The sequence below is a fragment of the Triturus cristatus genome, chromosome 4_1 (genome assembly GCF_964204655.1).
Source record: "Triturus cristatus chromosome 4_1, aTriCri1.1, whole genome shotgun sequence".
Classification (NCBI taxonomy): domain Eukaryota; kingdom Metazoa; phylum Chordata; class Amphibia; order Caudata; family Salamandridae; genus Triturus; species Triturus cristatus.
In genome coordinates, this window is record NC_140585.1 from 809,947,348 (window position 1) to 809,975,259 (window position 27,912).

The following is a 27,912-nucleotide window of genomic DNA, read 5'->3' on the forward strand; positions in this document are numbered from 1 at the left end:
GTCCAGAGAATTTTCACATGCGCTGGAAGTAGAGGTGAGTGGGGTGCTACAGCACCCCCCAAATAACCCTGTTGTTGTTCCAAAGGTGAAGGAGAAATAGATGCTTTTAAATTATTGCTTTTATGTTGTCACATGTATTGTGTGTGTTGACATTTGGGTCTGCAGTGCACTTTACCCTGCCCTTCAAGGAGATAAGTGGATAGGAGAGTGCGGAGCGAAAGTGTGGAGATAAAATATAGCAATGGAGGGAAAATGGGAAGACTTCAAACGTGAGACAGTATGAGTTAAGAGGAGAAAGGTGATCAAGAGACACGATGTTGAAGGGAGGCTGAGAGAGGAGAGCAAAGGGGATAATGGAGAGAAGTGAATAACAGCAACACACGAGGAGGTGACTATGGGGAAACAGTACGCTTAGACCAGGAGGAGACGAGGAAAAGTGTAAAGAAATAAGGTACATGCATAAGAGAGGACCGTATAGGAGACAAAGAAGGATGTAGGTGCTGGAAGTAGGAGTGCTGGGGGGGCGGGGACTGCAGTATATCCAAAATTAAAATGCTGGAGTTCAGAAGGTGAGGTAAATGAGCAATAAAGATGCCTGTAAATTTCCAAGACAGACGTCAAATGTCAGGCACTGTACTGACAAATTTCTGCCTATTCTTTTAACATAGAGATTGTTTTCTGTGAGTGCAAAGTGAGAGGACTTTACAAACTGATCTATGTAACAATGTTGCTGATGTAAAAGGAAAGGCACTAGGATTTCATTTGTTTCTAACACACAATAAAATGTAAATATAAAATGGTGTCGGGCGAGAACAGGCTGGCTTGGAGGTTGGTAGATGTCACTAAGGGGCCACCCGCCAAATTTCCCAGGTCCATGCAAGATGTGCTGCTACTGCCCAAGTTTTTATTTAGATTTCTGGTACTTGTAGTTGTGTTTATGCCATTTTAAAGCAAGACAAGCAGCCCCAGAAATCAAAGAAAAAACCTGGACTGGAACAGCACATCATGCATGGACCTGGGAAACATGGCAGCTATGATGGCCTGGAAAAGGTTTAGGGATGTTAGTAAAAAGCATCTTAAGAGCCGTGAGGGTTGTACAAAGTAACTGACGATCCACTACCAGGGAGTCTCCTGGGCCATAGCCACATGAAGTTTAACCATTAACTCAGTCTGGGAAATGCTGGTTAGCTTTACTATATTTTTGGGGGCAGGTCCCCCTTTGATCTAGGACAGCTTCTTTGCGGGGGTTCTTATTATTTGTCCATATTTGCATTAGTGTTTTGACCTGTAAAGGACATTAATATAGAGCGACAGGGCCAGATTTGAATTATTACAGGGCCTGAAATCCAGAGGGACCTGGCTCACTGAAAGCACTGACCCTGGGTTTATGCTGCTTGCTTTGGTTTTGTACAGCCCTTTTACTGAGTGTTTATCCTTGGGCCGCACAGTCCTAAAGTATTGCTACGAAGCCCAGGCAAAGGGCCCTTCCCCTGGGCCTGGCATCCCCGGATGATGGGTGCTAAGCCCAGGAGAGAGGGGCCCCCTACATTAAGCCTCACTGCAGACATGATCTATCCCTGTGGGGCCCAGGAGAGAAGGACCCTCTCCTTGGCCTCAAAGTGCTGCATTATAACTGCAGGGTCCAGGGCAGGTAAAAGCATTCATTAAAAGGCAGCGCTGAGCCGAGGTGAGCGGCACCCAGAGTCAGGGCTTTCAGTGAGGCTGGTGTCTCTGGGTTTCATACCCGCAGTAATTAAAATCTGATTTTGAAAGATGTCTATATTGTGCTTTACTTTGATATCTTTTACAGGGCAAAACACTGGTGGATATTCCACCAATGACTGTAAAAAATCATTACGGTAATCCATGTCAGTCCTGCCAGTGAGGTTGCGCCTATATATATTTCACACATGCTTAATTTGCTTCTCTAAGAGTACTACATTTTTTCTGGGTTTTGTTTTAATGTGTTTTTTTTAATGCAGCATATCAATGTTTTACTGTGCCTACGGTGAACTGACTTGCCCCTAGGCGTCTGTGTGAGTAGGTTGAGGGTGGACCATACTTGAGGCCATTGGAGTGAAGTTTAAAGGCTGTGGGAAGTTCTTGCAAGGGGCTGTCAGTGGGTCACAGAGGTGTTTAGAGTAGTGCTCATCCAATCATGCTTGGCCTTCTGCAGAGCACACAAAGCAGTGGTAACATGGCAATTGTAATTGGAAATATATGCAAATGCGTGTGAATTAGATGAGGAGAGGTGGGTCAGTGGAGGAGGGAGCAGCCGGCATGGCAGGGCTCACTACAGTCATTTTCATCATAGCACATCTGCAGCTTCAACGCCCAGGGAAGGGTTGCCCACTCTCCCCTGCCACTTAGCACTGGATCATGGCTGTGAAATCCAGGGGTTGGCCCCCTTGCCTGGGCCATGCAGCCAATATTCAGTGGTGTGAGGCCGAGTGCAGGGAGCCACCCACTCCTGGGCTGCACAGAGCTACACCATGGCTGCGATGCCCAGTGGCTGAAACCCCCTCCTCCGGGCCTCGCAGCTAATGGAGCAGCTTGATGTTGTGGACTGTCTCTGTTGAGATATCGACCAGTGTTTTCCCTGCAAAGGATGTGAATACAGAGCTGATCCAAATTACTGGGGGGCTTGAGACTGAGAGAAGCTGCCTCACTGAAAGCCATAACTCTGGGTTTACACTGCCCACCGTGCTTTGGTTCAGCTCTGCCTTTTATTGATTGCTTTTCCCTACCCTGGGTATCGAGCGCTGTGAGGCCCAGGAGAGGGGCCACCCAACACTTGGCAACACAGCATTAGAGCATTGCTGCAATGAGGCCTGGCATGGGGTGGGGGGGCTCCCCGGAGCTTGGTGCTCATTATCCAGAGCTATGAGGCGCGTGGGAGGGGGGTCTTCTCCTGGGCCTCATAGCATTACATTATGCAGCGAGGCCCGAGGCAGGTAAAATATTCATTAAAAGGCAGGGGTTTGAAAGGAGTCTATATTGTGCTCCATTTTTAGGTCTCGCGAGCCAAAGGCTCGAAGAGACATTTTATATCTGGGCTTTTCAAAGTGCTGCCGTGGCCTAAAGCTACAGTGCACGTGAACGTGCACGCGCGCAGCGCCATGTGTCTTTCCTCCGTAGCGATCGTAATCACGATCACTTTCACTTTCGCGGGCTCCTCTGTTGCTGGCATTCCCCCCTCCCTTCTCGCCCAGCCCTTCTTGTTTCCCTTTCAGATGAGACCAGACAGCTGCTCCCTAGAAAAGAAAACACACTGCGCACCCATCTACCCGATCCCACCATTGGCTCTGGTTCCAGGCACATAGGGGTCTACCAGTGCTTTAAAGACAAGCACAAAGAAGGACGTCACATGTTATCGCACAACTCTTTGCTTGCCCACACAAATAAAAAAACAAATCCCTCAGAAGTGTTGCATAACATCACAACAGAGCACTTTGTTACTTGCTTAATTACTGTGCACGGGCGCCACGCTCTCTTTTAGCATGGCACCCGCTTCTAATATATTCACAACACGGGTGCCCATTTTTATGTTTAAAAAATAAACAATACCTTTAAGTCTGGTTAAATACTTGGAACAACTATAACTGTTAGTGCGGTGCTCTTGAAACATACTTTAATCGCGGGGGCCGTTTGTAGAGCGCATTGCTTAGGTTTACGAATTGTGTGGTTTGGGATGTACCATCATGTAAGTAAAGGGGGTAGGGGGTTATTTATATAAGTAAGCGTGAATGCTTCAACATGCGCTAGAATTGCTACAAAGCTCGTTTTAAAAAAAAAGCATTCAGTGGCGCTAGTACATTTGCAAACTTGCAGAAGTGCGCATCATTTTTTCCCGTTAATGGCAGGCTACAACACCCTATAGTTCCACCTGCGATTTGGTTTCATCTTGTCGAGCGTTGTGCTTCCCTTGGGTGTCGCTGCGCGTTATCAGTGGTTGCCTGTACTCCGGGTTCATAAAGGAGGTAAACTGGTCTTTTATGCACTAGGGAAAGTAAAACAAGTTATTTTTATTATTAGCAATGTTTATACCCGCACGGACAAGGGTAATAAGGGACTTCAAACGGTATGAGCTCTGGACATTTTGTTTTCTTCTTTTTTTGTAGCAAGGGGACAGGCTTAACGTATATTCTCAGCTGGGGATCGGAGTGGACACCCATGCTGATCAGGTTTCGGACGTAACAATACGGACCTTAGCAGGGGCTTTGTCAGTGGGAAGGTTGATCCTCCCCCTTCCCCCCCTAAACAGTCCTGCAGTTTCTGCTCATCCCGTAATCCACTATGCTCATTCAGTTCATTCTACCGGCTAGCTTGTTACCGACATTCCTTTCTGTGACGCAGCTGCTGCTGCTGCAACGGATCTCTGTAGTCCCTTTACAAGCATGGCTGCTAAGCTGTGCATGGCAGAGCCTGCTTCTTTCCATTCCCCACTCCTGCATCCCTCTCCTTTCACAGGCTCTGGTTTTCAAACACACTCGTCTACTTCAGATTACATGGTTGGGGCTTTGATAACAAAAGGTTAAGAAACAACCTTAAGGCACCACCTATCACCTATTACCGATAGTAATGTGATACAAAAGACCAACACATCGCCATTTCTATGTTTTTGGGAAGTGCTCTAGACATTTCTATGCTGCCTGCAGTGCTAAAAATCCTTCTCCTGTTCCTGGTCATCGATGTGGAACATTAAAGCAATAGTAGGCAGGTGTTTTATGGTACTGCCTTAAGTGGGTGCTAGGATTCAACTCGGGCTTTACACATGCTGTTGCTAAGGCAGAGGGAGCACTAAAAGTAAGCCTGGGGCTCTGAAAATACCAACAATTCCAGGCAATGTTTATAACATAAGCACACCAATGACTCACCTAAAGATTGTTTTGTAGTTTACATTTATAAATCACATAGGAGGCACACACATCAATCTGCTGTACCTGTCGCTACATTACTGAAAGGCAGTGTACCTTTTTTAATGAGGATAGAAACCCTTATCCCAGTTGCATAGAGGTTGCTTCTAAACTAGCATGGGGTGGGATGCGGTAGGAAAGAAATAACCTTGCTGTCAGTATACAAAAAATGTGGATCATGCTTTTTACACCATGCCCACTAAGAAGCTACATAGATGTTTTCTAATGCTATAGAAAAAGTGTCTTGCTTGTGACGTATATAACAAGCCTTTGCAATACAATAGATCTCACATTTGCGAAAATGTGAACTATTAGCATTGTAAATGACAATACCTTTTATTTATGTGTTTTGCAAACCTGCAAGAGGTGCATAAACACACACTCTACGTATAGTCATCGCTTAGGAGAAGCTAGGCTGGCAGTAACTGCACCTCTTTTACTGCCAGTCGTGCTTCTCGTAAGCAAGGACTATAAGTTTAAGTGCATGTTTACAAACCACTTCCAGGTTTTCAAAACACAGAAATAAAATGCATTGTCATTTACAATGCCAATAACTCAAATTCATGCAAATGCGAGACCTATTGCATTGCAAATGCTTGTTATATATTTTACAGGGTCAAACACTGATGGATATCTCAACAATGACTGTAAACAATCATTACAATAACCAATGTCAATCATGACAGTGAGGTTGCTCCTATTTAAATTTCACATGTCTTGCCTAATTTACTTCCCTAAGAATGCTCGTTCTTTCCTGTATTTTCTTTTTCAGTATTTTTGCTATACAACATATCAACCTATTGTTCTGCATACTGTCAACTCGCTTATAGGTGTTTGTGCTAGTTCAGGTTGTGGGCTAGTGAGTAAAATGGGCCATGATTTGAGAGCCCTGGAGTTGAGTCTAAAGGTAGTGTGCAGTTCTCACTGTGCCTGACAGTGGTTCACAAATGTCTTTAGAATACCTGCTCAACCAATCTTGTTTGGGTCCTCTGTGGAGGGCAGAGGGCAATGGTGGCATATACTAATTGTACTTGTAATTATGTGTATAAGCATGCGAAGGAGGTACAAAGCGCTTGTTGAAAATTGACCGACCAAATAGAAATACAGTGTTCATAAGTGAATGGCTGTGTTGTGGGTTTGCTGTGGAGAATGGTAAAGTGAAGCAGATGCAAGAGAATATTTGCAGAAGGAGAAAGTGAAAAGAGGGTTCAGAAAAGAAAGGAGGGCTGAAATATATAGATGAAAGATTTCAGAAAGATGTGGGTGGAAAAAAGTGTACGTCTCGAAGAGAGGTGGCAGGGGAAAGTGGTGTGAAGAGGACAATAGGAATGATTCTGTCACTCTAAAGGCCACTACCCCTTCCACATGCCAAAGACGTACCAAAAGCAAGCCTGTCTCAACTCGTCCGCACGGGACCAGGGGCGAGCGACCCTTGACCTCCTGGTAGGTCGCTTCCCCCCCCCCCCCGCTGCAGCTCCGCCTGCACCCCCGCTGTCGCTGTTCGCTGCTGCTGCCGCCGCCGGTGGATTCGAGGCCCTCCTCCACCCGCAGGCTTCCACCTGCGCCTCATCCCTGGTGGCCAGTGGTGGCCTTTAGGTTCGTTTTTCACTGTTTCCTTTTGCTGCCTGTTGCTTTGTTCCTGCATCTGTCTGTGCCCCCTGCCCCCGCTCGCCGCTCTGCTTTGTGCCCCCTGTATTTTGTATTATGATCGCCGCTTTGCTCTGTGCCCCTTGCCCCCGCTCACCGCTCTGCTTTGTGCCCCCTGTATTTTGTATTCTGATCGCCGCTTTGATCTGTGCCCCCTGCCCCCACTCACCGCTCTGCTTTGTGCCCCTTGTATTTTGTATTCTGTATTCTGATCGCCACTTGCTCTGTGCCCCTTTGCATTTTGTACACCTTTCATTCCTCTGTGCCCCGCGCCGGTCTCCCGTCCTCCGTCCCCGCCGCTGCCTCCCCTGCGGCCCGCCCCCTCCATGCCCATTCGCCACACCCGTCCCTCACCTCCCGCCTCCCAGCTGCTCCTCCCTCCCCACCTCCCCATATATGGCGGCGCTGCGCGGTGAGGAGAGCGACCCTTGACCTCCTGGTAGGTCGCTCCCCCCGCTGCAGCTCCGCCTGCACCCCCGCTGTCGCTGTTCGCTGCTCGCTGCTGCTGCCACCGCCAGTGAATTCGAGGCCCTCCTCCACCCGCAGGCTTCCACCTGCGCCTCATCCCTGGTGGCCAGTGGTGGCCTTTAGGTTCGTTTTTCACTATTTCCTTTTGCTTCCTGTTGCTTTGTTCCTGCATCTGTCTGTGCCCCCTGACCCCGCTCGCCGCTCTGCTTTGTGCCCTCTGTATTTTGTATTATGATCGCCGCTTTGCTCTGTGCCCCCTGCCCCCCCCGCTCACTGCTCTGCTTTGTGCCCCCTGTATTTTGTATTCTGATCGCTGCTTTGCTCTGTGCCCCCTGCCCCCGCTCACCGCTCTGCTTTGTGCCCCTTGTATTTTGTATTCTGTATTCTGATCGCCGCTTGCTCTGTGCCCCTTTGCATTTTGTACACCTTTCACTCCTCTGTGCCCCGCGCCGGTCTCCCGTCCTCCGTCGCCGTCGCTGCCTCCCCTGCGGCCCTGCCCCCTCCGCGCCCATTCGACAGACCCGTCCCTCGCCTCCCGCCTCCCAGCTGCTCCTCCTTCCCCACCTCCCCATATATGGCGGCCACTGCGCAGCCACTCAGCGGACGTGCCGCTGGCAGGCAAGCCCGTCTGCGCCCGTCCGCGCTTGGACCACGCCCAGCGCCAGAACCCCTGGCCCCCACACCTGCCAGGACAACCACCTCCGCTACGATGCCAACACCCTCATCACTCTCAACCCAGGAAGAACTCACACCTGCTGCAAGACCGCCCCGAGGCGCAGCCACGGCCCTTTCACCTGCCGGAACTGCAGTTTCTCCTGCCATGAAAGCGCCAAGACACCCACCACAACGGAAGCCAACCACCTTAGATGCATCCTGAGCAACACCCGCTCCGCACACAACACGCCGTCGAACTCTTGGACCTACTCGACACCACATCACCGGACGTTGCCTTCCTGACCAAGACCTGGATGAACGAAGCCTCCTCGCCAGACATCACCATAGCCATCCCAGACGGGTACAAGATCACCCGCAGAGACCGCACCCACAGGGCCGGAGGAGGAATCGCCATCGTCCACAAAAACACCATCAAGATCTCAACAAACACCAACGACACCCTCAGCACTGCCGAACACATGCACTTCCAGATCCACACAAACCCAAAGACCACCTTAAGAGGCACCCTCGTCTACAGACCTCCAGGACCCCGGCCTCAATACTACGACTCCATCGCCGACCTCATCAGCACACACGCGCTGACCTCCACCGACTACATCCTCCTCGGAGACCTGAACTTTCACCTGGAGAACAACAACGATAGCAACTCCTCCACCCTGATCGCCAACCTCGCCAACCTCGGACTGAAACAGCTCGTCACGACGCCGACCCACAATGCCGGCCACACGCTAGCTGTCATCTTCTCCTCAAGCCCCCACGTCACCTTCAGCCACGCCTCCTAACTCACCTGGACAGACCAACACTGCATCCACTTCCCCTTCTGTAAACCGCCCACACACCACCGCACCCTACAGACCCCCCACCACCACTGGGGCAAAATCACTGAAGAAAAACTACAAACAAACCTCGCACTCAACCCCCCGACGACCCCAACCAACCCGGATGAAGGGGCATTCGCCCTCGAACGCTGGATGAACGACTGCGCCAACACCGTCGCTCCACTGAAAAACCCCACCAACACAGACACCAGCAGAAGAGTCAGCTGATTCACCCCGGAACTCCTCAACTCCAAACGCACCTGCCGGAAACTGGAAAACATATGGCACAACGACAAGACGCCAGACAGCCGCACTGCCCACAAAGACGCCATCCGCAACCACCACCACCTCATCAGGACCGCCAAAAGAACCTCCTTCACAGACCGCACACAACAGCAAGGAGCTCTTCACCATCGTCAAGGAACTCTCCAACCCCAGCTCCAACGCCAACGACATCCCACTATCGCAAGCCCTGTGCGACTCCCTCGCCACCTTCTTTCACCGGAAAATCACCGACATCCATGACAGCTTCAGACCCCGGACGACCCCTGCCGACCACACCGAACCCACCACTCCCCACCGCCCACGACACCCTGACAACCTGGCCAACGTGAGCATCGAGGACAAAATCAAGACCATGGTAACAATCCACTCCGGATCCCCATCCGACCCTCTCCCGCACCACATCTTCAACAAAGCCAGCAAGTCCACCGCTCCCCACCTGCACAAAATCATCAACCTGTCCTTCGAGACCGCTACCTTCCCTGAGATCTGGAAGCATGCAGAGATCAACACCCTACTGAAGAATCCCAAGGCGGACCCGAGCGACCTCAAGAACTTCAGACCCATCTCCTTGCTTCCGTTCCCAGCTAAGGTCATCAAGAAGATAGTAAACACCCAGCTCACCCGGCACCTCGAAGACAACATCCTAGACCCATCCCAATCAGGATTCCGCCGCAACCACAGCACCGAGATCGCCCTCATTGCAGCCACAGACGACATCAGGATCCTGCTGGACAACGGCGAGACGGTGGCCCTCATCCTCCTGGACCTCTCCGCCGCCTTCGACACTGTCTGCCACCTCACACTACGCACACACCTCCACGACGCAGGGATCCGTAACAAGGCCCTGGACTTGACCACCTCCTTCCTCTCCGGCAGAACGCAGAGAGTCCGCCTCCCCCCGTTCTGATCCGAGGCCACCAAGATCATCTGTGGCGTCCCTCAAGGATCTTTCCTCAGCCCGACACTGTTCAACGTCTACATGGCACCACTAGCACGCATCGCCCGACAGCACGACCTCAACATAATCTCCTACGCCGACGACACTCAGCTGATCCTCTCCCTCACAAAGGACCCCCTCACCACCAAATCCAACCTCCACCAGGGAATGAAGGCCGTCGCCGACTGGATGGAGGACAGCCGCCTCAAACTGAACACAGACAAGACGGAAATCATCATCCTCGGATCCAACCCCTCCGCATGGGACGACTCTTGGTGGCCCACTTCACTGGAGTCGCCCCCGGCCCCCACCGACCACGCACGCAACCTGGAAGTCATCCTCGACTCGAACCTCTCCATGACCAAACAAGTCAACGCAGTCTCCTCCACCTGTTTCAACACCCTCCGCATGCTCCGTAAGATCTACAGATGGAGTCCGACCAACACGAGGAAAACAGTCATCCAGGCCCTAGTCAGCAGCAGACTCGACTACGGAAACGCCCTCTACGCCAGAGCCCCGTCCAAGATCATCAGCAGACTACAGAGAATCCAGAATGCCTCCGCACGCCTGATCCTCGACGTCCCGCGCCGCGACCACATCACCCCCCACCTGAGGAACCTGCACTGGCTCCCCGTCGACAAAAGAATCTCCTTTAAGCTCCTGATCCACGCACACAAAGCACTCCACAAAACCGGCCCCGCATATCTCAACAGTCGACTCTCCTTCTACGTACCCAACAGGAATCTCCGCTCCGCTGATCACGCCCTAGCCACGGTCCCACGCATCCGAAGAACCACTTTCGGAGGCAGGTCCTTCCCCCATCGCACCGCCAAGACCTGGAACACCCTCCCCCTCGACCTGCGACAAACTGAAGACCTGTTGACTTTCAGGAGACAACTCAAGACCTGGCTCTTCGACCAGTAACTGCACCTCTCCCCCTCCTCCCCCCACCCAGCGCCTTGAAACCCTACCGGGTATGTAGTGCGCTTTACAAATTATGTGATTGATTGATTGATTGATTGATTGAATCCCCACGAAGAAGGTAACTTATTCAGCTCAATCCCTAAACCTTCCCTGCGCCCCTGCCCTCAATACAGCCAGGGAACAGGGATTTGAGCTGCCCCCTTTGTAGTTTTTCGATTTGCAATCCCGTGAAGTCAGAGCTAAAATACCTGAGCTCATAAAATGGAACCTCGCACTTAACAATTGTAGATCCCTGTCCCGTCATAAGTTTGAGCTACTAACACTAATGGAGGATGAACAACTGGATGTCTTGTCCTAACAGAAATGTGGCTCCATGACATCCCTACACTAGGCATCAATCAAGTGCTCCCCTGGGATATTATATATGTAGGAAAAACTGCACGCACAAAAGCTCTGGTAGGTTCTTTTTTTTATCCTTTTTTATTGTTTGTAGTCTCTCCCCCTGGCCCTTCCCCTCTCCTCTGACAGCGGCCGTTACTGCAATAAGACCATAATCAGCCTATGACGACACTGGTCAAAAATGAATAATAAAATATGGATGAACTCCATAGCCTCAAAAGGTAAACATCCCTCAGCAACAAATTCCATCATAGAAGAGCAGATTAAGGACTCACTAGATGAAATGATTCCGATCACTACCATAAAGAATGGAAATAAAGAGAAATCAGCACCTTGGTTCACCCCCCCACCTGGCTCCCTAAAAAGCCTAAAACTCTCCTACCGGATGGCTATCAGACATTTCCATCAGGAAATTAAAACGGCACAGGCAGCATATTACGAAGCTGTAATGATGAATGTAGTCGATGTCCCAAGGGAACTTTTCCGTAGTGTTGAGTCACTCACTACTCCAAAAGATGTAAATACGCTACCTACCCCTACAGTAGCACACTGCAAAAAATTTGCAGCATATTTCCAAGATAAAGTTTCTGTTATCTACAGCAACTTACAACAGACAAAAAAGCCTTGTCTATTCAGCCAGAGACACATGTTCTGCACGAGGAGATGACATGTTTCTCAAACTCCCCCCCATCACAAGGGAGTCGCTCCCAGCATTATTTAGCAAAGTTGCATTGTAGGCAGCGCCACCTCACATTCTGCTACAAGGAGCACAAGGTATTCTTCTCACACTTCCTGATCTCCATTCATACCTGGATAGCATCTTCCCCATTATTAAAGATCAAGTCTCGAAATGCTAAATTGTCACCCAGGCCATCCCCACCACCACCACATAAGTTACCCCAGCATCTCTCCCCATTGACAGCCCTGCCCCACCACCAGCCCCATCACTACCTCCATCAGAATTAGACGCTACTTCCACCCAGACTACCCCTGACTACAACACGCAGCACATCATCCTATCAAACATCCCCCCCAACCTTGCTCCGTTATTACACCAACCGTTAGGCACATTGGATTCAAAGGCAACATCCATATCGCCTGACCCTCTCCCAATACTCCAAACCAGCACTACCGCTGTAGCATACGCACCACGAACAGATAACCAATCCCCTCATTCTCGAACACAGCTGCCCCAACTGTCAACACCCTCCCCTCCATACCTAACACTCCAGCCACTCCATCTCCACTTCCAACTGAGACTCCCTGCACATATAGCCCGCAGTCCAGCCTACCACACCCAGTTCAATTGTCAGAACATAATAAGACTCTCCATCACCACACTGATGACACATCACCACCTGAGCCCTTTCTGGCCCCAAGTACACCTCCTAAAACCTCATCCCAGCCATCCACGCCAACAGTTCAACCTTCCACGTCCCCTAATCATCCATTCGCACCCGCTACACCTCCTCCCACCCCACCCATTTCTGCACTAGACCACGAACCCGACCAAACCACAACGCACCCAGCCATATCCACATCGCAGCCTACAACACTACTCTTAAACACTCCAGACCCAGACTTGATGAGATCATGATCGCACTACATCAAATCAAAGAAGAAATCCAAGCATTTAATGAGTTGATATCGAAACAACCATGGTTCTCTAGAGCTACAAGACAGCCCAAAGCTAGCGGGCTCCTGATGCATCTAACAAATACCTCAATTCCAATCTTACCTACCTGGAAATCAGTTCCCTCCATTAATAATTCTACCCGCCCTCGACGAAGCAACAATTCGCTTTCAGAGAGGGATCTACTATCTCTACTTCACTCGTATGCACCCGCCCTCACGAACCCTATCACGCCCTCTTCTATGACCATTCCAACTATCCCCCCCAACCCACACAGGACCATCAAACATAACATTAGAGGCATCATTGACAACAACCTAAAAAGAGTCCCCCTCATTCAAGAACCTACATCATCCCTCATTACGCCCCACCTCAAATGCATCCTCTTAAATTGTAGATCGGCCGCTAGACACGCAGCGGATATAGCTGACCTCATTCTCACACAAGAACTGGACCTGATACTGCTTACCGAAACCTGGCTAAATGAATCCTCCTCACCTATCATGGACATACTAGTACCCCCTAACTATGACATCATCAGACTAGATAGGACTGATAAAACAGGGGGAGGCATCGCCTGTATACACAGGAGCAGTATCTCAGTAAATAGATCAACTGCACCGGTATTCCCGTCCTGCGAATACATATGCCTCAACATCACCAGTAATGACAAACCACTATGCTCCCTACACACGATATATCATCCACCAGGTGACAACCTGGCCTTCACCGAACACTTCATGGACATGGTATCAACAAACACCGGGCGCCAATATACCCAAATATTCCTTGGCGACTTCAATCTCCATTGGAACGACCACAAGGATGCAGTGGTCAATAGCCTCAAACATTTCCTAGAAGACCTAGACCTCACCCAAATCTGCAACAGCCCCACACACGACAAAGGCTCAATACTGGATATAATAATCTCTAAAAGAGATTGCATTCAGCTAGACTTGATCCAACCTTGTGACTGGTCAGACCATCATATCATTACCTTCTTTATCAAGGAAATAGTGAAACTGAACTCGGTGCAATCCACAAGACCTAAAGTTTGGAAAAGAGACATCAAAAAAATCAACCCTAATACTTTTCCATCGTCCAGTTACAACCTACTACTGCCCCCCATGGGATCCTCAGAAGTCCATGACCTTACCAATCACTACCTTAATTCCATGACCAGGATAATAAATGAGGTAGCCCCCATGCAACTAAAGAGAGCCTCCATAAAGGACTCCAAGCCTTGGTACAATGGAATGCTCAACAAAGACAGACGCTCTCTCCGAGCTTCGGAACGCACTTGGAGGTCAACTCCTTCAGCTAATCACCTAAATACACTAAGGAAAAAGAGAAAAGCTTATTTCAGAAAGATCAAGCGCACTAAAGCAGAATTCTTCAGCCACCAACTAGACCAGGCAAGAAATCGTCCCAAAAAACGCTTTGAACTAATCAAAACCCAATCTAAGGACGCACCTAAACGTCCACAACACATAGATTGCCGGCAACCCAATTGTGAAGAATTCTCCACCGTCTTCACTCTGAAGACAGATAATATCAAGACTGACCTTCTTAATCATCTAATCTTACACACGGGACCGCACACGAAGACCCCCCAGAAAGGCTAATTGCACCTTACCATTTCCCATCACAGGCTAACCTAAAAAAACAATGCCGACTGGTCATCCTTTTCGACATACTCCGAAGAAGCCATAGGTAAAATACTTGGTGCCATGAACACTGCCAATCACTTCTCTGATCCCGCTGTTAAAAACCTTACCCCACTACTTCTGCCTCTCTAGACTAAGATCATAAACAGTTCACTTCAACAAGGTTGCATTCCGGACACCCTCAAAGTGGGTCAGGTCTCACCCATTCTAAAGAAACCCATGGCCGACCCTACAGACCTAAACAATTATCGTCCTGTTTCCAACATCCCTACATTGGCCAAACTCCTGGAAAAATGTGTACTCCTCCAACTGACAAGGCATATCGACCACTTTGACCTGCTTAATAAATACCAATCAGGCTTCCGAGCAGGTCACAGTAATGAATCAGCCATGACACATATAATTGATGACGCGCTACAAATCCTGGATCAGAATGGATCATGCCTACTCATCCTGCTAGACCCATCCTCAGCTTTTGATACGGTCAAACACGAGAACCTGTTGGATCTTCTGAAGCATAGAATGGGTTTATCAGGTTCAGTGTTAAACTGGTTTACCTAATTTCTCCATAATCGAACACAACAATTCAGGGTCAACAATACCATGTCTAAACCCGTCCCAGTAACATTAGGAGTACCGCAAGGGTCCTCTTTATCCCCAATTTTGTTTAACCTCTTCATGGAGCCCTCACCGAAATTCTACAAGCTTCTAACGTGCAATATCACATGTACGCTGACGACACTCAATTATACCTCAAGATCCACACCTTAGGCGATATCAAACTGCTCAACACAACGCTTGGGAATACCCAGTTATGGCTGGCAAAAAAACATCTCAAATTAAATGCCCTAAAAACCGAATTCCTGATTATAGCTCCACCCGTCCAAGTCCCTGTAATGCAAGATTGGATAAAACACCTTACGGCACTCAACGTCCAACCAATCATCGTTGACTCAGCGAACTCTCTGGGAATAACTCTTGACAGTAACCTCAATATGCAAAAACACATCAGCAACGCTACAAAGGGAGCTAACTACCAGATAAACACACTGAGGAAGTTGAAACCCTTCCTGCCAATCAAGGACTTTAAGCAAGCAGTACAAGCACTTGTTATCCCCAGAGTGGAGTACGGAAGCGTCTCTCTTTGCGGCATACCCAAGGCAACCACGGCACCACTAAGAGCCTCAATCAATGCCGCAGCGAAACTCATCACTGGTTCTAAAAGAAATGTACACATCTCACCGGACCTCAAATCCCTGAATTGTCTACCCCTGGAAGCCAGAATTCATTTGAAGATAGCGTGTATGACGCATAAAGCCATGCACCACAAAGCACCCAGATATCTAACACAGAAGCTGACGATCTCTGGTGGTCTCAGAACTTCCAGAAGTGCGGAAAACTTATTAGTAAAACCACAGAGATTCAACAAGAAAAAAACATATAACCGTACCTTCTGAGGGATGGCACCAAGAATTTGGAATGCTTTACCACCCGAAACCAGACTTAACCCCTCTATTGTCTCCTTCAAAAAGGAAGTAAAATCAATTCTCATGGCCAAATTCACCGGAGTACGGTCCAAAGATTTGTGGTGTTCTTCTATAGCGTTGCCATTACCCGGACTAGGACAAGGGACCATCTAAGCAATTTGGACATTCCAACTTCCTGTTTCCTGATGCAAGGGGATATCCTCCAGATGTACCTGATCACTTTGCTCGTGCAACATGTTTTTGTATAGATGTTACAATTTGCCTTTTATTTATGTATAAAAACTCTATTTACTGTTAAGCGCTCTGATACCCGCAAGGGTCTTGTTCGCGCTCTATAAAACTTTCAAATAATAATAATACCTTTCCACTGGAGTAGTTTCCTGAACTTGGAAACAAGCAGTGGTTAAAACTCTGCTAAAGAAACCCAACCTTGAACCCTCATGTCCTGCGAACTACAGACCTATCTCCTTGCTTCCAGCCACGGGGAAGTTACTAGAAAAACATATCAATCAAAACCTCCCCCTGTTCCAGCAGGAGAACTCTCTTTCTAACCTGACTCAGACTGGTTTCCGTCCACAACATAGCATGGAAACCGCATTATTAGCAATAAAAGAGGAGCTGAAAATATTTCTGTACAAAGGAGGTTCCACGGCCATTATCCTTCTCTACCTGAGAGCAGCGTTCAACACCATTGACCACAAGATTCTGGTGCCCAGGATGAGTGAAATAGGAATAAAAAATGGTGCTCTGACCTGGCTCTTCACGTTCCCAAAAGAAAAGTCCTTTCAAAGTTGCGAACCTCCCTGCTATTCAGATGTCTTCCCTTTGAAGTGTGGGGTTCCGCAGGGCTTTGCATTGAGGCCTACACTTTTCAACATTTATTTGAGTCCATTGGCAGACATCGTCAAGGAATTTTGGGTGTTGATGGTCTCCTATGCTGACGACACCCAACTGGTAGTCTCCCTTTACCCAGGAACAGATTTACAACAACAACTAGCCCCTTGTCTAGAGAAAGTTGCATGGTGAATGGCTAACTGCCCACTTAAATTGAAGGGAAACAAAACCAGGCTGATGATTTTAGGAAACAAGCCAACACCGCAAACAACCCTCGGATGGTCAGAGTGCCTCGGGACACCGCCAATCCCTTCCTCCCCCATTACAAGCTTAGGTATGTGGTTGGATAGGTCTCTATCTATGGAGGCCCAAGTAAAAGAATTTACAGCATTCTGCTGTGGCCTTATCAGAACCCTACGGAATATCCTAGATCTCCGACCTGAACAATCTAGGAGAATAGTGGTCCAAGTGTTGATTCTTTCCCGCTTGGACTATGGGAATCTCCTGTATATGGGCTCACCCAAATATATTATCAAGAGACTCCAGTTAGTCGTAAGTGTGGCAGCAAGGACTATCCTCAAGCTTTCCAAACATACCTCAGCAAAAATTGCACTGGCTTCCTTGCACTGGCTTGACTGAAGGAAAGGATAAAATTCAAGGCACTTTACTTGGCGCATAGGGGAATCAACCATAATGGACCCTCCTTGATAGTGGCTCTTCTGGTACCTTACACTCCTAGCAGGACCTTAAGATCCTCCAATGCTTGATTGCCAAAGGTCAAAGGATCAGATTGGGGGTTGTGTATCCTTCTCTAGCATTTGACCCCTAAGCTTTGGAATGCTATGCCCGCTGAGCTCAGAAACTAAATGTATGAGACCCGATTCAGACAAATGCTTAAAACGTGGCTTTACCCCCAATAGCCCTAGACATTTACCACCTCAGAATCCCGCTAGTGTACACAATGACTCACGCAGAACTGGGAAGCCCTCGGGTAGCTATGCGCTTTATAAATCTGCATAGCATAAATCCACATAGCATAACGTGAGGAACATTGTTAAAGTGTGGAGTGAGGGAATTCATAACGAATGACCTCATTGGGGAGGCGCCAAAAACATTGTCGCACTGAGGACCACCAGCCCTAATGCCTGGATGTCGCAAATTAGAGGGGCCTCCCATCTTCCCTTTCGCCCAGGGCCCCAAAAGTCCTAGGACCGGCCCTGTCCACCCCCACCCACACAAACCACTGCCACACATGATCACGCTGAACACCCTGTCTACAGAATGCCTAATGTCTTATATAAAGTGTAGGGAAACAACATGTCACCAATGATACAGGCCTATCCAAGGCCTATTGGGAAATACACAAGCATGTACTATGTTTCCCATCTCGTACAGTAATTCAATACTACTTAATCCACTGAGATGCCGAAAAGCGGACACCACATGGCTGGAAAGCGCTGGGGGAATGGTGGTGGCCTTGTGCACAAACAATCCAAATCTCTTAATACTTTATGTAATGTCATGCGCATAGCCTGGGCAGCAGCTGACCATGGAGGACACAGACAAATTGGAGTAGCAAGGGAAAAGACCCTCCCGCTGCTCCTCATCCCCCTTCAAAAGGGGGCCGTAAGGGCTACCCCTGAACGGCAGAATCTGAGTTGACCCGCTTTATACGTCATGCTCCCACCACACAGCTCCTTTTTAATGCGTGCATTAGTGGGACTGTTGGAAAATGAGGCAGCATCTGTGAGGCCTGCACAAATATCATGACTACATTTGTCCTTCACTGAGAACCAAACACCCAATTGTAGCGCCTGACTCTCAGAGGGTAGCGTTGCAGAGCAGTCTGAGGCTTACTCAAGGGAGGTGGTGTGGGCTAGTAATCGCCATTCGCAGGTGCGCAAAAATAACACTCAATAATTGATTGTCCAGTCTGTACTTTGCTTTATAAAAGTAATAGTACATTTATTAAACACACACTACTCAATACTATGCACCAATTTACAAATATACATAAGCTGTTGGAATTACTTTGTGAAATTGCATAACATCTTCACCCCTCCCGCAGAGGGGGTGGGGTCTAGTACCACCACTCCCATGTATGCACATCAACTTGCCCCCAATGCAGATAGTTGAACATAACCTGGAGCGAGGGCCCCGCACACTGGCACCATCCCAGTGGCGACCCGCCCCATTACCTCAACAAGCATTAAAAAGGGGTAAACCTGCCTTGGTGACACATGACCCTGACTGAGCATCTCCCTCTGACCATAAAGTATGCACCTCTATATCTTAAGGGCTAGCAGTCTGGGGTCTTCACCTAAGCGCAGCAGCAAGAATCCATGTTTACGCACACTTTAGAATGACAGTACTCATCACCTTGGTGGATCATTTGAATGCATTGCAATTACAGCCCCTAAAGGCATCACAGATCAAATCACAGGATTGCGCATATACAGCCAGACACCCTAGCAGGACTGTCTGGCAACATAGCCCCACTTGGCTTATGACATCTCCTTACACATGTGACTTACAGTCTCTTCAAAAGAAGTACTCCTGGCAACTACATTTCTCCTGCAGTGCGCCTCTTCACTTTAAAAGGAATCACAGGTAAAAGCATGGGATTACGTAAATACAGCCAGACCCCCTAAAAGGAAGGTCCAGCAACATAACTCCATTTAGCTTAACATTACCTTACACAGGTACTTCACTTTACACATGTGACTTTCAGTCCACCTAAAAAGAAATAACCACTAGTAAATGCATTTGGGTACAATTACACCACTTCACCTCCAGGGGATGCACTTCTCCACACATCCCCAACTCAGCCCTTCACTTCATGATGCACTTCTCCCACACCCTCAGCTGTAGAACAAAAGTTCCAGCCTAGAAGGGGTTTAAATGCTAGCTGAGCCCTTGAGGGATAGTTTACTTTAGGTCCCCATGACACTGAGGGTGGGACTTTTCTTCGTGCTGGGGAGGGGGAAGACTGCGCTTCTCCAGCAGCTCCCCCCAGCACCTTTTCACAAGTGAGGGTGACCCCCCTCCTCTGGGGACCACAAAGCACCAAAACGGCCGATTTCCAAATGCCTGGCGAGGCATTATGGGGCGCTTCATGCTCCTCTATACCAGCCCCAGCCGCTGGGAACACTCTCCTCCGCCCTCGGGGTCTCTGAGAGGGTAGATTCAGCAGGGTGCTGTCTTTACTAGCTCCCTGCGCCAGCCTTTCGACTGGCTCTCCTCCTTGGCCTCTCTTCTCCCTGCGCAGAGGCCACTGCTCCTGCGCACCGATCCTGGGCTCTTCTACTGGTGCTGTTAGGGTCCTGGGGGCAGTCAGGGGGTCTCTTTTCTGAGAGGGTGGATTCAGCAGGGAGCTGTCTTCACTGGCTCCCTGCGACAGCCTTTCGCCTGGCTCTCCTCCTTGGCCTCTCTTCTCCCTGCACAGAGGCCACTGCTCCTGCGCTCCGGTCCAGGGCTCTTCTTCTGGTGCTGTTAGGGTCCTGGGGGCAGTCAGGGGGTCTCTCCTTCCAACTGCCCATTGCGCCAGGCTCCAGCACCATCGGCCTCAGCAGACCACACCCCAGAGAGAGCTTCTCTTCCTGTGCAAGCACTTTTTCAAATTTGAGAAGGGGGCTGGCAGGAAGTCTCTGTTGGTCCTATCAAACAGCGACACATCACTTCCCTGCCCCTGCTCCCTCCTTCTTGCCCAACCTCTGGGTTTGTTCAAAATGGCGTCGTTCAGTGTCTCTGGACACATGGCCCCTGAAACCCAACTCCTTCCCCCCACGCTGCCTTCCCTCCATGGTGCAGCCTGGTGCCTGGCACCCAGTGACAGCTGCTAATGGATGAGCCTGTAGCCCCACCCATCTTCTCTTCATGGAGAGGAGGCCCTTGTTTGTGGAAGAAAGGTTATTAATCCATCCAGCTGAGGTCAGCCCTCAGCTTGGGTCTGGTCATGGCTGGCTCAGAGAAATATGACAGTTCTGGATGACCCAAAAGCAGTACAAATATGACTTTGGACTCTGCAGAATACTTATTGTCACATCCTCTACAGTGGACTTAAGCGCGTGTCTGGAATCTGTAGGCCTAATGGAAGTTAATCTAGCCCATGGCTCCACATTCCCATAGGGGAATAATGAAGTAAAAAAACAGTAAGATACACTGACTTTCCCTGGCATGTTTCTTTCCAGTGTATAACGCCTATTCCATGTCACCACCCAATACCGCATAAGTCCTGCCACACCATTCACTTTGTAGCTGCTCCTAGACTGCGCACGCTAGGAATCTCCCCTGTGCAGCCCATACACGTGTGCACACGCATGTACACATGTGTCTGCATGTAACCAGCCCGGTGTCCCTTACTCCAGCTGCTGCGCAGTGGCCTGGTCAAGCCAGGGGAACACCAGTAAAATCCCCATGCATTGTCTTACATCCTGAGTTCACTGTGGGTGAGTCCCAACTTATGAGGCTCCCCCACAGTAAAAGCTCAACAATTAGGTGCTCAAAAAGCGAATAATCCGGGCGGCCCACAGTGTCAGAACCACCTTCTAACAGGGACCATCTACGGTCTCTAATCCCATAACAGCAAACAAGGTGGCTAAATCGTCCCAATAGGAAACAATCCCTCCCATCTTCTGGCGTTGTTAAATACATTACCAGTATTTCACCCTCGTCAGCAGCACAAAATGCACAGTCTCTGTGAATGAGCGTAACACCCCACAAGTAAGGAGTGTGCACCGCGGTAAATAAATTACAAAAGCATATGCCTGCAGCAGATCCCCAGACACAAACCAACAGCAGACACTGCAACACCTTCCCTAGACCACCCAGAGCCAGCCCCCCGTGCTCCCTCACCTCCACAGCCCAGCATGCCACCGGGGTCGCCACCGACCAAACGAGTGTAGTAGGAAATATAGGTCCAGCAAGACCCACTTCAAAACTGACGGCCCCCGGAGGCAACCACTGGGCCGTGGCTGTGGAGCCGCATCCATTCAACAAACATGAGGCGTGCAGGCTCCTGCTGCACGCCATGCATCTCCGTCCTTGAAAAGAAAAACAGGGGCTTCCAGAAGACCTCCGGCGTGTGGGGATGGCGAAGGTGTTGTCCCTGGAGCAGAGCGGCGAGGAAAAGACTTTGCCGCCTCTCTGCTGCTCTTTTAAAGAGCCTTCGCCCCCAAAACCAGAAAAAACAGGTCCTGGCAAGTTCCGGGACCCGTTTAGCCCCCGTTGCCCCGGAAGGATTTAACTGCTTCCGGGGCATGTCTGATTGTCCTATGACAGTGAGCGGGAGGCAAGCGCCGAGAGCGTCACTAAGCGCTGGCCCCGCCCCCGCCGAGGAAGCGTCCTGGGGAACGGCACAACTGCCATATTGGCGGCGCGACCGAGTTCTCAGTGGCGGCTTGGAAGATGATGCTGGTCTGAAGAAGGCACTATCACTGCGAAGCAGTCAGAGGTTTGCACCTGAGTGCTAAGAGGATAGTTCATGGCCCTGGAGTGTCCTCCAGGAATAGGCAATTGAACTTACACCTGAGCCTGAAGGTGTCTTGGAACTCAAGTTGGTGTTTTCTGCTGTGTCAGCTAACTCCAGGAAGTGTATGAAGCACTAGAGGACTGCTGACGCCATCTCTGGATGAACTCTGAGGAAACGACAATCGAAAGAAGACCACCGCCATCAAAGAAGACTGCACTTGCCCAAAGTGTTCACTGCTACAATCTAGGGTGAACATTTAGCTTGATTGGGCGGGGATAGGTTTTGATATTAGGCCTGAGGAAGGCTCAAGCGGCAAGATCTCCACGACCGTGGGCTGTGCATCCCTGGCACAATCTCCTTATGATTGGTACTGGTGCTGCCACAATGTACCTGAGGTTGTGGGTACCAGCACTCGTAGCGTGAAGGACAACCCCACTGGCTGGGCCAGAGCCAGGACAGCAGCACCTCTGTACTGTGGATCGTGCAGCATGCATACCAACAAGGACGGGTATAACTGCTGACAGCTTTGTCCACATGCTCTGCCTGCTTTGAAACGACTGCACAGGCTCTACACCAAGGACAGACACGTTCAAGGCATTGTACCCAAGATGAGCGAGAAGAGTGTTCACCTATTTGGGCAGCTGAAATGTGATCTTGAAAGAGACAGAGACCCTGTCAGAATTACCCCAAATAATCCCCTTGAAACCCCCACATAGGGTCATGGGCAAATGCACTTTATCACACGATACTGTCCCCAGATTGCCATGGATACTAGTCCCATTAGTACTCTTAAGAAGAGTCCCTGATTTGGTATCTGCTCGTTTTGCCTGCCGCGTCTAGCGTTACAGTACTTTGCTTTCTAAAACTAGGAAACGGGCTGGGCTTTGAGTTCGTGATTCCCTGAGGCACATTGAACGCCGAGTCGCTAGCCCCACCCCACCACCCCGAGTAAGCCTTGGCAAGTTTGGCGCTCAGTTCTGGAGCTCAATAGTAATGCTGAGCTCCTGGACACCAGTGGTAAAAAGCACTCAAAGTTATTGTCTGACACAAATAACTCCTACCTGCCCAGGACTGCTGAAAAAAGTCCCCACAAGCACACTGACATTATTTTACCAAAATGAGAGAGGTTTTCGGACAGCCCTCTGGTCACCGGGGGAGCCAGTATCATGAATGAGGGAGCTTACCTTCTCTGAGATGGGCAAGGAACCAACATTGTTTTGGTGCTTAGAAGGGATGGGTGGAGTTATCGATCCCAATTGCAACCACTGATGGCCTCATAGGAATGCACAAATACACCTGTATCCAGTTGCATAAGGCAAAATGATGGCCCCCCTACAGAATGTGATTTGGGACCCCTGACTCTTACATATCTCACAGTTATTCATTGACCTTCGGCTGAATAGGGCCCCCTTGAATGGTAGGTGGGGCGCCTGGAGGGTTGGGGCCTTGCACCGCAGGGGCTGCACGGGCCTTTACGCCCCTGCCTGTATCTCCCCATCGGTGAAGGCCAGAGACAGCTCATATGGAACCATCACAAGACTCTTCATCTCTCTCATTTCCTATATGTGACAAAATTGAGTGCATTTAGAAACGCCATCTTTAAGCTCTACACCACATGAACAATCTATGAAGTGAAGTCTCACTTTCATATCTTTCAAAGAATTTAAACTAGCCCCTACAGTGAACATAAAATTGAGATTGCAAACGAAGTATTCCACTTAAAATTACGTCCCTGTGAATACCGGCACTTGCATCATAAATCGAGGTAGTATTCCACACAGCCTGGCTTGTACACCCCCTCTGAAGTGTTCTATTTATGTCATTCGGATCCTGAACGAAATACACATTTCCTGTGCGCTGGCCGAATAACACGGCCGTCAGCCCCTTCCCCTGGTAAACAAACACGCAACAGGTGAACAGGGAGGAAATTCACGGGAGATCAAAAGCTCTCTTCAAAGGAATGAGTTAATCCAGCTGGAATTCCTTGCTGCTGTCAATCAAGAGCAGGAATTTTAAGTGGAATTTCTGTTTGCCTCCCCTTTCAAGCTGGAGGAAGTTCAAATGAGCGCTGGGCTGGCAGTTGGCACCGCCTTTGAGGGGAGGTTTACCACGAAGGCGCTGGCCCGTCGCGGATTTTAAGTAAGCGCAGGTTTGCGGTCTCCATTTTGGGCCTTTGTTCAGGGAACAAGGAGTAGGGGATTAGACAAGACCCAAAGTGGCTAAAATACCTCACCTTGTCACACGCCTTGCCTGGAGTGATGCGGGCAGGCTCCGGGTGGATTTGGAGTGTATTTGGTTGCTGCAGCGGCATTTCCTTTTAGTTTCTAAAGATAGACGGTAGGCACAAAGGAGGGTCAGGATTGCGGGCTCGTGGCTGCTTTCCACAGCTGTCTTTATTGTTGAATTTTCAGGTGAGACTAAGGAATCTACAGCCTTCCTTTGACATTATTGCATGCTATTACACTTGGAGCAAACACACATTTTTCCAATTAAATAATATCTCCAAAGTATAATGACGGCATAACAAACGAGTAAATAGATGCGTGATTGTGCCAAGAAAATATCTGCCTGATTCTCCTACGCACAATTTATGCTTGGTACAAAAATCTTATCATTTAGAAAAAACATTGTTCAATAACCTATTTTGTGCCACACAAAGATGGTGCTGATTTCTTGACAAGCTACTAATGCACAAAGTATAGTTCATACACTGGTGGTTCAGCTGTCGTGCTGCGTAAAAGGTCTGTTACCCAATGCTAACTATACACACAGAGTACATGGCCTTCACATCCTAGTGGACATCAAGAAAAAATATTCTCTCAAATAATTATCGCAATATCACTATAGGCGCTAGATATACTAAGAGACAAAAGTGGTTATAAATTGGTTACCACTTTTTTTGTCACCTGTCATAGATTTTGCAAAGACACCTATGTACTAATAGGTCACATCATAAATTGTGCAGTCACAGTGGGTCGTAGAACGACCCACCTGATGAACATCAACGAGGCGTGTTGCTATTTGCTACAAACACAGGGATGGTGGTCAGCACCACCACCATCCCTGGGTTTGTATTCCCAGATCAATCAATCAATTAGTAATCTTATAAAGCGCAGCTACTCACCCGTTAGGTTCTCAAGGCGCTGGGGGTGGGGAGGCTGGACCTTTGGTTCAGTCGAAGAGCCAGTTTTTGAGGTCCTTCCTTAATTGCGGCAGCGATAGGGATTGCCTGAGGTTCCAGGTCTTCACAGCGAGGTGGGAGAAAGATCTTCCTCGAGCCATGGTCTTGCGGATCAGTGGGATGATGGCCAGGGCTAGTTGGGTGGAGCGGAGATGTCAGGTGGGAGCGTAGAAGGAGAGGCAGTGGTTTGAGTGCTTTGTAGGCGTGCGTGAGAAGCTTGAAGGTGATTCTTTTGTTGACAGGTAGTCAGTGAAGGCCTCTCAGGTGGCCGGAGATGTGGCTCCGATGTGGGATGTACAGGATGAGTCTGGTAGTGTTCTGGACGCTCTGCAGCTTTTTTTGAGTTTCTGGGTGGTGCCAGGATAGAGTACGCTGCTGCTGACGATTGCATGGGTGACCATTTTCCTGGACTCGGTGGGGATCCACTTGAAGATCTTACAAAGCAGGCAGAGTGTGTGGAAGCAGGAGGATGAAACGGCGATAACTTGGCGGTTCAAAGAGAGCGAGGAGTTCAGGATGATGCTGAGGTTTCGTGCATGGTCCATGGGTGTGGGGGGATTCCGAGCGCTGCAGGCCACCAAGAGTCGTGCCAGGGGAGGAGCCCAGGATGAGGACTTCGGCCATGTCTGAGTTGAGCTTGAGGCCGCTATCCTTCATCTAGGTGGTGACTGCCTTCATCCTGTTGTGGAAGTTGCTCTTGATAGCTGTGGGTTCGTCTGTGAGGGAGAGAATCAGCTGGGTGTCGTTGGCATAGGAGACAATGTTGAGTCCGTGGCTTCTGATGATGGCTGCAAGTGGGGCCATGTAGATGTTGAAAAGGATGGGGCTCAGGGAGGAATACCTGAAGCACTCCGCAGCTGATCTCTGTGTTTTATGAGTTGAACGGTGGAAGCCTGACTCTCTGCATTCGGTGGGTGAGAAAGGAGAGGATCCATTCTAGGGCTTTTTTCGCGGATGCCAGAGTTGTGGAGTCTTGTGCAGAGGGTGTGGTGGGATACGGTGTCGAAGGCGGCTGAGAGGTCCAGACACATTTGGGACACATTTTTTAAAGCAGCCAGTGTTTCTTTAAAGTAATCAATGCTGCTCCTAAAAGAAAAACTATAATGTTTGAGAAAACTTTGGAAGGAGCAGGCAGTGGTCCCCTGCAACACTATCTACTGCCCTCAAGGTCACCCAAAACCATTAACAAAAGTGCAAGTATCTCAAATGGAAACCTCCCCTTGCAAATCAGTGTTCACTTCTTTTGAGGTCTTGGTAACTGATCAATGGTTTGCGGCTGCAATTGTGGTCGCAAACCACTGACACGTCATACTGAATCATAATTAGGAGACGATGTCTTCTTCATGCCCCTTCCTAATTGTGATTTGATATGGGCCATTAAACCCATTTTAAGAGTCACCATACCTAAATGCCATTTTAGGGGCACAAACCCTGTGATTTTGCCAATTACAGGGTTTGCAATCGCAAAATGGCTTGTACCTAAGTTCTTACTATGCTTTTCTCTTGTTCACAAATTTCTTTGCCTCAAATTACGATCTCCTTGTGCAGCTATGATTTCAAGAAACTGAATTGATCTTCGTAACACCCCCAGCAAGGTGAGATGGGAGCATCCTCCAAACTTATGACCATGGATGAAAGAAACTTGGCTTCATAAGTAGATGTCGTTCAGCAAAAAAAATGAGTAGGTGCACAACAGAGATGAGACACAAATACATCACATTGTTCAATCCCTCAACACCTGCACATATGGGTCACACGCTCTCAAAGTACCACTACCATTTACCCAAGCATCACAATCCACACAAATACAATGTCATAATTGTACAAACGTGGTGCTATAAGAAATTGCACATTTATGGCTTATATGTCAAGATGAAAAAACAAAACACATCACATATAGACTTATAAACTAAAATCGTAATGCAAATATGTCCACCATAAATCCAGTGCCAATGGGGGTGTAGCCTGGAGTCCCTGGGATAACACATAATTCACTTAGCCTCCCAGATGATCCCCACAATCATACAATATCCTGAGGCAGAGAGACCTATTGTACCACCCTAGAATACCTGATTTCACTGAGGTGTTGTGGGGTACCAAATTGGTGGTGCTGCTGCTCTTTTTGTGTTTGAAAACAGCCAGAAACAGACATCTACCAAGCCGCCAGAGGAAAAAACAAAATGGAGGACACCAGGAACAAAGGGACCAGTCTGGCCTGTGAGAAGCTCCCCACACAACTGACCAGGTCTGATCCTGGAGCAAGCATTTACACCATTTGGCTGTGGAGTAAGAATGTCAAGAAAAACAGACTCCAAGATTAGAGAAACACAACAGGCAGGGCCAGTCATGAGCCCAGACTGGATCTGAGAGCTGGCCCACTGGAGGTCCCACCAGAGCAAAAAGCATGACACGCCACATGGGCAATAATACCACAGGTGGAGAGGAAACAAAGAATGGGCAGTAAGGCTCGCAAGAAGTTTGTCAGCTCGCAAGAACAAGAGAGCCCAACAAGAGCCTGGGGTGAGAACATTGAGGTGAAGGGGGCCATTTTAGTCCAACCCACAACAGCAA

The 27,912-nt window shown here is 49.0% G+C and overlaps 1 long non-coding RNA gene across 1 annotated transcript in view; it reads left to right on the forward strand.

The window, feature by feature from the left end:
• LOC146855604 (uncharacterized) overlaps nt 1-27,912 on the forward strand; it is a 72,088-nt gene that overhangs the window by 7,751 nt on the left and 36,425 nt on the right. The window lies entirely within an intron of this gene.